The sequence below is a fragment of the Microcebus murinus genome, chromosome 1 (genome assembly GCF_040939455.1).
Source record: "Microcebus murinus isolate Inina chromosome 1, M.murinus_Inina_mat1.0, whole genome shotgun sequence".
NCBI classification, from domain to species: domain Eukaryota; kingdom Metazoa; phylum Chordata; class Mammalia; order Primates; family Cheirogaleidae; genus Microcebus; species Microcebus murinus.
Genome location: NC_134104.1, coordinates 53383475 through 53395736, shown reverse-complemented (window position 1 = coordinate 53395736; position 12262 = coordinate 53383475).

The window sequence follows — 12262 nt, the reverse complement described above, 5'->3', positions numbered from 1 at the left end:
GAATGGAAACAATTATAAGGCTGTATAAGGCTGTATAATTATAAGGCTGTATAACAAATGCATTTCTCTCTAGAAATCATCTTATCTTATGCAATCTTTGATTTTTAAAAAGTTGATGTACATTCTTATGCAAATTTTTATCCTGATCTTTGCTATCCTCTCAGAACAGAAAAAAATCTCCCCTTAGATTAAAAAAAATGTCCACTTACCCAGGATTTTCCAAAAGTACGCATATTTCATCCATTGAAATGGATCCTCTGTCTATCCAAGTTGACTACTACAGTCAGTCAGACACATGTTGGTGTTTTTATATAAAAGCTTATGTTAATATAATGATTGGATATTTGTATCATAGGTTCTCATAGTTTCAATTATTACATATGTCTTGGGAGTAAAAAAGAAAGTAGCTTTTGATTAGTGTTTACTTTAAAGGGACCAGCCACTTGTCCATAAGAGATAAATTTATTTTCAAAAAATGTTCTTTTTTATTTTTTTCAGTGGAGTCAAACTACAATTAGCATAAATTTAAGTGTGGAAAGGCATTGTACTAAATGTGATTTTTTTCCCATAAATTCTAAGGTTAAAATATTTATGAAGAACATTTTTGGTGGCTATCAACAGTTATTAAAAATTAACATCATTTCTGAGAGTAGTTTTGTAGGTAAAATTTAGGTCATTATAAAACATGTCGTTATGTTCTAATGTTAATAGTTCATTTAGCAAGTGACTATTCTGTGTCAATTGCTTTACATACCTTACAATTAACTCATTTACTCCTCAGAACAACTCATTTAAAAGAGGAGGAACAGAAAGATAAGGATTTTGTTCAAATTTATTAAGTGAAAGATGCAGGACGGGAGGCCATGATTGCCTGCACTAAATCCTTAAGTTTTATGTTGACGGTGTCCAATTTCCTTCATGCATTCTGCCACCAGGGGGACCCAAGAGACAGAGCCCAAGGAAAGCCCCAGCCAAGCATCCACTCTGTTCTGAACATTGCTTCCACCCCAAATCTTTGCTACGTTTCCTTCTCAGCAATCTAAACACATCCAGGAAAAGGACCTTTTTAGTTCACTTTGATTCTTCCCTATAAGACTCTCTATTTGTTCTAGCAAATTCTAAATGCCAGATTCTCTTCCATTTTCTGATGCCATCACGTTGGGCCCTCTAGGTCTCCAAAGGTGCCTCTCAGATAAAAGATAACTTGGTCAAAGAAAGAGAGAAGAAATAATGCATTAAAGGTTGCAACAATTCTCAACTCTAAATGCTGTGTAGGCCACATTTTGAAAGTTCTAAACTCTCCAGAATTTTATAACCAGAAGGTTGTAACTAGAAGGCTATAAAATCTGCCCCTTATCCTAAAGCCCTTAAAATGGCAGGGGATGGGGAGAATGCTTCCAAGATACATAATATATTATTAATAAATATATTATATATAATATTACATAATTATGTGATATATATCATAGTAATATATATTAATATATGAATTAATAAATATATTAATTATATATTTAACTGGAAGAGTTACAATATATATATTATAATATTATAATAAGTGTAAATATTAGTTCCAGCTTATAGTTACCCTTTCTCTGATGGCTGGACAGATGAGGAACATGCAAGATAATCAGGGAACAAGCAGCTACTCTGAAAGCCTGGCAGGTAGAAAGCACTCTACGAGGATGGTCTGGAACATAGTATAGTCATCCCCAGGAACTACTGAAGCACATGGCAGCCCTGAGAGGCCCAGCTGGGGTACAAAAATTCTAAAAAGATTTTAATTTAGGCCACTTGAGGCAATGAGGTCTTATATTTTTATTTTTTTTATTTTTTTACTATTTAACAAGTACTTATTGAATGCCTATTCTGTGCCAGCCAGGCAATGTGCTAGGTGATAGGGATGCAAAGATAGGCAAAAGATAGACATGGCCCCATCTCCAGTGGATTTTAGTCTAGTGAATAAGGCAAATATTAATCAAATAATTACATAACAATTAATGCCAGGTCTCAATAACAATTTGAAACCAAGGACAATTTCTTCGTTTATTCAGTGTGCAAAAGGAGTGAGCTCATATACTGCTAATATTTATGCACCAGTTTCCATCCTAGGTGCCCAGGGTACAAAGACATAGAACGTGGGCATGCTGCCTTAAAGCAGTTTTCCCTATCTTTTTCAAGTCATGGCATGCTTAGCAGATGCGTTTTTTGCACAATGGGATAAATGGATGAAATTGCTTGTGGATAAAATTGCTTAAGGCACCTGAATTCAGTGTCTGGCTACCCCAAGAGCTGAGAAGTAAGATGAATCAATATCCTGCCATACCTATAACTCAACTGTGGCTCACTAGATAAGAGTTTCTTAAAGTGTTCCAACATCTAGTGGGACAAGGATGATATGCAGATGAATCATTATAAAATGAGTGCTTTTTTTTCTCTCTCTCCTTTTAATATGAAGGTGGAGGGAAGTGAGGTTCAATTTTCAATTTTATTCTTCTTTTCTTTTCTTTTTTTTTTTTTTTTTGAGACAGAGTCTCACTCTGTCACCCTGGGTAGAATGTAGTGTTCTCATCATAGCTCATAGCAACCTCAAACTCCTGGGTCCAAGGGATCCTCCTGCTTCAGCCTCTGGAGGAGCTGGGACTACAGGCATGAGCCACACTGCTCGGCTAATTTTTCTATTTTCAGTAGAAAGGGGGCTCTCACTCTTTTTTTATTTATTTATTTATTTTTTTGTCTTCAAATCTCTCATGGAAGGGGGCTCTCACTCTTGCTCAGGCTGATCTCAAACTCCTGAGCTCAAGCAATCCTCCTGCCTCAGGCTTCCAGAGTGCTAGGATTACAGGTGAGAGCCACCGCGCCCAGCCTGAGTGAGGGCTATAGCAGATATACCAACAAAATGCTGTGAGGACATAAGGGAGGGAGAAACTATTTCTAATGTGGAGGTGTCAAGAAAGTCTTCATGGAAGAGGAACTGACAGAGAGTTTTTGTCAGGCACAGAGAGGTCAAAAGGCATTCCAGAGGAAGAGATCTGCATGCACAAAGATGGGGAGTTATAAAAGTTAATGTATTCTCAAGCAGCATGTATGGGCGGTTCGTGGAATTTTTGAGGAAAGGAATGTGATAGGAAGAGACTGATAATAAAAGACAGAATTTATATTTTGAAACTCTTTTTACACATATGCTGATAAATGGCTCCACCCTCTCTTTCCTAATGTCTCATTCATTCTTCCTTTTGACAAATAATTTATTGATTGTTATGTGCTAAACACTGTTTTGGGGCTAACATTAGAATAAATATGTTGAGAAACATTAGTCCACTGCTCTGTTATCATATTATCAAGTAACGAATAAGGTGAGGCTCAGAGAGTGTATTGCTTGTCCGAGACATCATGGGCCACTGGTTAGAAGTCAGAGTTCTAAGGCTCACTCAAGTTTTCTGACTTCTAGTTCTTTATTGATTCATGTGATGGCTGCAGAAATGTGCTGCTCAAATCTCCTTCAAGAGAAACTGCTTACTTGAAAAAAAAAAAAAGAGAGAGAGAGAGAGAAACTGCTGTGAGGAGCATAATTGATGACAGCCTCCCCCGTCACCCTTTTAAATCCAACATGGAGTTCATACAAAGTCTACATACACTTCCTTCTCCTGCTCTGCCCCCAGACAATGACTAAGTACAGTGGGGATAACAGTATGGGATTATTCCAGGAATGGGGGAATTGATTCAATATTAGTAACTGTTATTGTAATTCACCTATGATGAGAACAAATAAGGGAAATCATATAATCACTCCAATCAAGTACTAGAAAGAAACTTCTTAATAAATGAGAAACTATCTGGACACATTTAATATTCATCATCTAAAAGTCAGCATCATGTTTAATGAAAACATATTGGAAAAATCCTCATTAAATGTCAAGAAAATGGCCGGGCTCGGTGGCTCACGCCTGTAATCCTAGCTCTCTGGGAGGCCGAGCCGGGCGGATCGTTTGAGTTCAGGAGTTCGAAACCAACCTGAGCAAGAGCGAGACCCCGTCTCTACTGTAAATAGAAAAATTAATTGGCCAACTAATATGTATAGAAAAAATTAGCCGGGCATGGTGGCGAATGCCTGTAGTCCCAGCTACTCGGGAGGCTGAGGCAGGAGGATTGCTTGAGCCCAGGAGTTTGAGGTTGCTGTGAGCTAGGCTGATGCCATGGCACTCACTCTAGCCTGGGCAACAAAGCGAGACTCTGTCTCAAAAAAAAAAAAAAAAAAAGTCAAGAAAAATCCAGAGTGTCTACTTTCATGATGTTTAAAAAAAATATGGTTCTGAAGGTACCTGCCAATGCAACTAGAAAGGAGAAGAAGTAAGATATGTATATTTGAAAAAACGAAAGTAAAATTATCTTTATTTGCAAATGTTATACTTGCTTACATGGAATATACAAAAGAATCAACTAAAAATTGTAACAAACAATAGGGGATTTCATAACTAGATGAATACAATAATAAACAGTAATCAACAGCTTTTATAAGTTCAGACAATAACCAATTGGATGATATAATGGAATAAATGATCGTGCTTACAATAGCAACAAAAATTAATTTCTAGAAATAAATGTAATAAGAAATGTGCAAAATCTATATGAACAAGTGAAAAGCATACATTTTTCTTAAATAGGAAGATGCAATATTATAAAGATACATTAGTTCTTCCTAATTTAAGTATGAAGCTTAATTTTATGCCAACAAATATAGTAAAAGTATTGTTTTTTTCATTTGTTTCTAGGAACTGGAAAGGTTGATTGATATGGAAAATAAGAAAAAATAGTCAAGAAATTGTTGAAAGAATGACATATTACAACATCAACCCAAATCTTAAAACATAGAGCTAGAGGAATTATATTAATATAATAATAATTAAAATTATAATATCAAACTTAGGAGGATTTATATACATGAGTGGCATGAGATACTATACAACCTTCATAAAGAATAAAGCTGCTCTATACGTATTGATCTGGGGCAATATCCAATATCCAATATAAAAGAGTAAAGAATATTGTGTGTAATACTTTTATTTGGGTTATTTTACACACACACACTTTCATATGCACTCAATATGTGTAAACTGGTAAACCGGTAAAGATGTTTACTCTAAGGAGTGAAACTAAGAAACTAGAGGAAAGGAGAGAAGAAAAAGACTAAATTTATAACCCATACATTTTCATTAGGATTTCTTAGTGTGATGTATTACATATATATAATTCTCACTACAACAGTAAGCATACCATTCAGTTCAGCTAATCCTTTCTTTGTACGAAGACTTTCTCTATGAAGGAAGTTGTGTGTTTGTTGCACCTGGCACAGCTCCTTATCTGGTGAGATTGGAAACAGTTTGCCGACTGGCTGCTTTCAATAGCGGTGATCGAAGTTCTTTCTGAAGCAGGGAATCAGTGCCTGTACTTAATGGGACTCTGGTGATTTGCCCTGTGTTTGTGATGCCAGGGATGAAAAAACAGAGAGGGATAGGAGTGTGAGACTAGGGGTGGTGATGCCTGGGGTGGGCACAGCTCGTAGACTTTGGGATAAAACGGTAAAACTTGCTAGTAACTTTCACCCGTTTTATTAAAGTACTTATCTTGGATGGAGAAAGGCATTCTGGATATCCACTTTGTATTCTGCAGAAGTAGAAAGAAAATCATGCCAGAAAGTTAACCAGAGCTTGGAGTTCTCTCTAGAGGAGCAAAATGGCTAAGAAAGCACAGCAGTAATTTAATGTTTATAAAGACTGGACTGAAATAACTACAGTATATCAAAAGCAAATAACTGCTGAGGAAATTGGCATATTTTAATTTGGTTCAGGCTATACTTTACATGTTCTGGGTATACTGTAATGTACGAGTTTGTGTGTAGAGCTTAAATGTATAATTAATATAGCTTTGAAGATAGTTCTATGCACATGATTAAAATTCATCATGGTATTAGCTTTCAAACAGAGACTTTTTAACAAGTTATAGTCAATGCTATAAATTAGATCTTCTCTGATGAGTCCTGAATAAAAGACTATAATTTAACTCAATGGTATTTTATAAGAGACATTTTAATTGCTGTGGCAGGTGAAAAGCACCACCTAGTATCTTGGCCAAACATTTCTTTTAATAAAATCATTTTTCCCTAGCCCTGTTTGTTGGCTTAAAAAATATCCTCTTTTATTGGAGATGATGTAAAAGTCTTTTTTTTTTTTTTTTAACAGATCCACCTGACCAAGGCAAAAAAGTCTTTATTTTATACATATGATTCAGCTTCACCTGGAATACCAGGCAAATCTGCTTTGTGGAGAGTTTATTCCATAAAGGAGGCAAGGAATTTTTTAACATTTGTGAAGGGAGTGATAGGCTATTCCTTGTAAGTGGAAATCAAAAGGAAGAAATACCAAATTTTCTTTTCAATGATCTAAAAGTAAAGACCTGAGATTTGATTGCTGGTGAATAAATTATGGGTGTGGCATTTTCCTGCTTTTCAATTATTTTTACTTTTTCTGATCATGTAATGTATGCTTTAAAAAATCAATTATAGAAATGTACACTTAAAAAGAAACCTTCCAGTAATTCTTTCTCGAAGAGATAATTACTGTTAACAGTTTGGCATACATTTTTCCAGAAATGTTCTACAGAAAGTATTTTTTTTTCTCTTCTTAAAACCTGATGCCAACAGTGTTTGAATTCTTCCTCCTCCGCCTGTATTTTATCAAATTTGCCCACCTCCATAGTTTCAATCACTTTGTTGGAATGATATATTATGCAAACGTATCCAAAAGTCCCAGTTCCCGGGCCTAAGGACAGATTTTGTGCCAATGCATCTGTGCCTAAGAGCAGATTTTAGATCAGTGCCTGTGCCCAAGTAGGGACTGGGTGCCAACTTGCATGAAGCTTAGGCGAGTACAGACCACCATATGAGCTAGGCTGCTTCTGGTGGTTCCATTTCCTACAGCCCAGCCAGGAGTATCTGCTTGAGTACAATGCTGAAGGGCAGTTTCTTTATCACACTTTCTCACATTTAGTTCAGTGGATTAAGCGAGGTTGCTTACTTCAATTTCACCCTTGTCAGAATAATTACCAAGCTTATTCCATCTTGGGTTGTATGTTTCCCAGCTTCTAATGGATGATTTTTATGGTTTAGTATTTGACCACTAATTCAGCAGACACTACTCAGAGGCTTTAAAGAATGTCTCAGAAAACAATCTTTATTCAATATGATAGGTCATTTGAAGTAAATATCCATCATGTATAAAGGGACTGAAATTAACAGTCTCAATGCCATGCCGTATTTAGTGTGTGATTGACTTTTAACATATCAAATAGATTTACGAAACCCTAACAAAAAATTCCATGGATGTTAGAATGTTAATTCTGAGAAACCTTGGTTAGAATGCATCAGAAGCTGTCAAATATTTTATTGAATTTTGTCAACATGCCCACCCTCCTTCATATACCATATTCAGAGTAGAAAAACAGAAAGTGTGCATAGTTAAGAGGGCCAAATCCATGTTTCTAAATTATTTTTCGAAGCTGTTTGTGATGTTGTCTTCAGACAGTATTGGGATAGAAGGTTTAAAAAGCCAGCTTTCTCTATTTTCATATTGGAAAATCTTGGATATCTTAGACTACATGAAATTTTGTGTATATATTTATATGTATAGAAAATCTACACATATACTACCATTTATAAGAGACTTATCTTGCGACAGGCAGTTTACTAAGTGTTCATGTGGATTATATTGTAAATTATAAGCACCTCTCAGTCTTGTTAGTGCTCACAAAATAATGGTGTATCTCATATAGTACCCCCATTTTCACATAGAAATAGGCAAAGGAATATCTCTCAGTGTTTCAAATATTAATAGAATAGATTAAGGAAAATAACATTGTTATGATGGATTCCTGATAATCCTTCTATGTCACTTGCAGGACTAAACTTGCTAGGAAGCTTCCAGAAGCAGAATTCAGACTTCTGACTAAACCTTCTGTCATTTAAATATTTGTCTGTTGAGATTTTCAGACGTCTTGAAATTTAGAGCTGAAAAGAACTAAAAATGTGTTGTCTTTCTCATTTTATTGATGAGGAAATAGAAGTGGCTTACTCATTTATGTATTTATTCTTTCCATTGCCATTCACTAAAAATAGGCTACAGGCTTGATTCTCTATTGGGCCCTGTGATCAAAAGCAAATAATTTGACTTGGTCTAGTTCCCAGAATTTTAGAGTTGTTTCTTTTAGAGAATACAGAGTTGAAGAAGCACTGGATGTTTTGTCATGGGATTAGGTCGAGCCCTGATTTCACTAATGGGTAGAATCTATTAATTCACCATTAAGTTTTTGAGCCCCAACTACATATCGGTTATAGAGAAACACAGAGTAAAGAAAACAGATAAGGTCTCTGATTGTACTCAGTTTGCAGTCTAATAGAAAGAGTATTTGAAAAAGAAGCAAACAAAAGAAATGAAAGAGAAACTACCAACTGTAATAACAAAGAGGGTGAAGTTATAGAAGACTAGGGGGTGGGTTCTAATGAGAAGATTTGTCTGAGAAGGTCTCGCTGAAGAATGTTGGGACCAAATGATGAGAAGAAGCAAGACAGGACTTAGAATGGGAACTGGCATCCAGGATGTGATTGGGAGAAGTACAGTGACCAAGGCAGGCAGAGAATAAAAGGCCATGGCATGAGTTGAAATTATTAATATATTTGAAGAGCAATGAGAAACCAGCAAGGGGTGTTTAGCAATGGAAATGACATTATGAATTTTTAAAGAACCCTCTGCCTGTTAAGTGAAGAATGCTTTAGAAGGGAGCAAATGTGGAAGTGGAGCATGTAGTAAGGAGGTCCTTTCACTAGTCCAGGGGAGAGACTACAAAGGGATGAGAGTGGCAGAAGTAAAGAACAGCATCTGGTCCAAGATATTTGGGGAGCTGCTGTAGTTTGGATGTTTGTCCCCTACAAATCTCATGTTGAAATTTGGTCCTCAATATTGGAAGTGGGGCCTAATGGGAGGTTGTTTGGTTGTGGGGACAGATTCCTCATTAACAGCTTAAGGTCCTCTCTCGGGGTGGTGGTGAGTGAGGTCTCACTCTGTTAGTCCTCTTGAGAGCTGGCTGTTAAAAAGAGCCTGGCACCTGCTCTCTTGCTCTCTTTTGCTTCTTCTCTTGCCATGTGATCTCTGCACACATCACCAGCTCCCCTTTGTCTTTGGCCATGAATGACGTTCATGAGATGCCCAATCTTCTAGCCAGCAGAATCATGAGCCAAATAAACCTCTTTTCTTTATACATCAGCAGCCTCAGATATTCTTTGATGGTGACACTAAATGGGTTCACAGGATCAATATATCAAAACTTGCTCATAGGTTGAATGTGGGAAATCAGGGAGGTTATGAAGATAATGACCAGGTATGTTACTTTGAAATTGGATGGATGATAGTGCTGATGCATTTCTGATCTGTGGAAAACTGAGTGAGAATGGGGGCTGATTAGCCTCTTTAAAGGTCTTATACAATAAAAATATTGCATGACTCCTTTTCTCTAAACACACTACAAAATGACACCACCAAGTTATAACACACATGTAAAGATGTCTTATCAAATTTTAACCTTGATGACTACCTGTATGGTTTTATTTAAAAATATTAAATTATTTTCTTAAAAGATTATTGGAGGAGGAGATTTCCCTATTTCATTGGTGCTTTATATGCAAAATTAGTCTTCTCATTCAATTACCAAGGCCTGGGGAAAATCAAGAGTTTTATTTTGATATGTTGTGTTTGAGATGCATGTAAAACTGCTAAGAAATGCCAAGTTGGTCATTGGAAGGGGCTAAGAGGGTGGAATAGATATATAAATTTGGGACATATGAACAAATAGATGGTTTCAAAAGCTACATAAATAAATGAGATTACTCAAAGAAAGTGGGCAGGCTGGGCGCCGTGGTTCACGCCTGTAATCCTAGCACTCTTGGAGGCCGAGGCGGGTGGATTGCTCAAGGTCAGGAGTTGGAAACCAGCCTGAGCAAGAGTCAGACCTCGCCTCTACTATAAAAATAGAAAGAAATTAATTGGCCAACTAATATATATAGAAAAAACTAGCTGGGCATGGTGGCGCATGCCTGTAGTCCCAGCTACTCGGGGGGCTGAGGCAGTAGGATGGCTTGAGCCCAGGAGATTGAGGTTGCTGTGAGCTAGGCTGACACCACGGCACTCACTCTAGCCTGTGCAACAAAGCAAGACTCTGTCTCAAAAAAAAAAAAAAAAAAGAAAGTGGGCAAAGAGCCAGGTGAATTTCTAACATTCAAATGAGGAGTAGGCAAAGGTGAATGAAGTGGAATGGCCAGACTAGGAGAAGATGATGTCAGGGAAACTGAGAGGAGAGTAATTCAAGAATGCGATGGTATACAGCTCTGTCAATGCTTCTGAGTGGACAAGTGAGATGATGTCAGAGAACTGGATGTCATTGTTGACCTTAACACAGAGGAGTTTCGGTTATTTTGGGGGCTGAAGTTGATTGAGAAGTTAATGGAAGCTGAAAAAATAGAAATGCTGTGATGAAAATGAAAAGAGAGTTGGGACAGTAATTGGAAGAAATTATTGGGTCAGGGGATGGTTTCTTTTAGGGGTTGGGAGTTGTTTTTGTTATCATTTTTAGAAACTAAAGTGCTGTGGCTAGATCATAGCTCACTGTACTGTGAATTCCTTGGCTCAAGGCATCCTTCCACCCAGCCTCCTGAATAGCTAGGACTACAGGCATGTGCCACTGTGCCCAGCCAATTTTTTAATTGTTTGTAGAGATGGGGTATCTACAAACTTTGTTGCCCAGACTGGTCTCAAACTCCTGGCCTCAAGGGATCCTCCCACTTTAGCCTCCCAAAGTGCTGGGATTACAGGCTTGAGCCACTGCACCTGGCCCTGGATTTTATTTTTAAGGACAAATGATAATGGTACATTTTTGCATAAGAGGAATGATTCAACAGGGAGAAAAGGTTGGTTGATGCAGAGGAGAAAAAGCATAACTTCAGGAGCAAAGTTCTTGAGAAGGTGAGAAGGAATGTGTTTCAATTAAGGTGAGGGAATTCCTGTCTGATGCTTAAGTATTGGAAGAAAATATCTTACAATATTCATTTTTGTGCTCCATCCCACAGCCAACATCCTTGTATGAAAACTTTCCCTTAATCAGAGCATATAGGTTGTCTTTAAAAAGAAGAAGTTTATAGTATGAATAAAACACTAGTAAGTAATAAAGCAACAAAATGGAAGCCCTGAAGAAGAAGGATACAGAATTTATGCCAGAAAGATCTACCCAGAGAGTAGATGATGTGCCTGAGTTACTCCATCTTCCTGGGAGGAACCAGAAAAATACTGAAGCCTGAGAGATCTAAGAATAAGAGACAGGAGAGAAGATCTCAGATCATCCCAAAGAAGAGGAGCAGGTTAGAATTAGAAGACTGCTTCACACCCTCTAATAGCCAGCACCAAAGGGTTTTGTGGAAGCCTAGATGATGTGTACTAATGACAACGGCTCACATTTATTTAGCACTTGCTGTGTGGCAGACATTTTTCTAAGTGCTTTACATTTAACAACCTAATTAGGTTGTTTAATTCCAAAAACCATGTGAGATAGAAAGAATTATTTCTCCATTTTATAGATGAATAAGCTGAGCTATAGTACTTATGTAACTTTCCCAAAGTCACACAGCTCTTAAGTGGGATCAAAGATTCAAATTCAGGTAGTCTAGCTCCAGAGCTGCATTTTAATCACTGTGGAAAATGTCTAGGGAGTATCTGTCAACTTCAGGGAAAATCACTGCATGGCTGGGAAGTTGGTGCTGGCTGTTGGCTGGCTGCTCAGTGGGAGCTGTTCAACCAGGGGCCTCAGTTCCTGTCCACATGGGCCTCTTGGGAATACTTGCCCTTCCTCACAGCATGGTGGATGGGTTCCAAGAGCAAGTGTTCCAAGAGACCTGAATGAAAGTGACAGGCTTCTTGTGACGTAGTCTTACATGTCCTATAATGTCACTTCTGCCACAATAAATTGGCCATCAGATCATTAAGGCCAGTCTACATTCAAGGGGAGTAGAACTAGACTTCATCCCTTAATGGGATGGGTAGAAAGGAAATTGCAACCATTTTTATTTTACCAGGGTTGGCTTTTTGAATTTTGTAATTGGCTGTGATTTTTTTCTAATTCTTTTTTTTTGAGATGGAGTCTCGCTCTGTCACCTGGACTAGAGTGC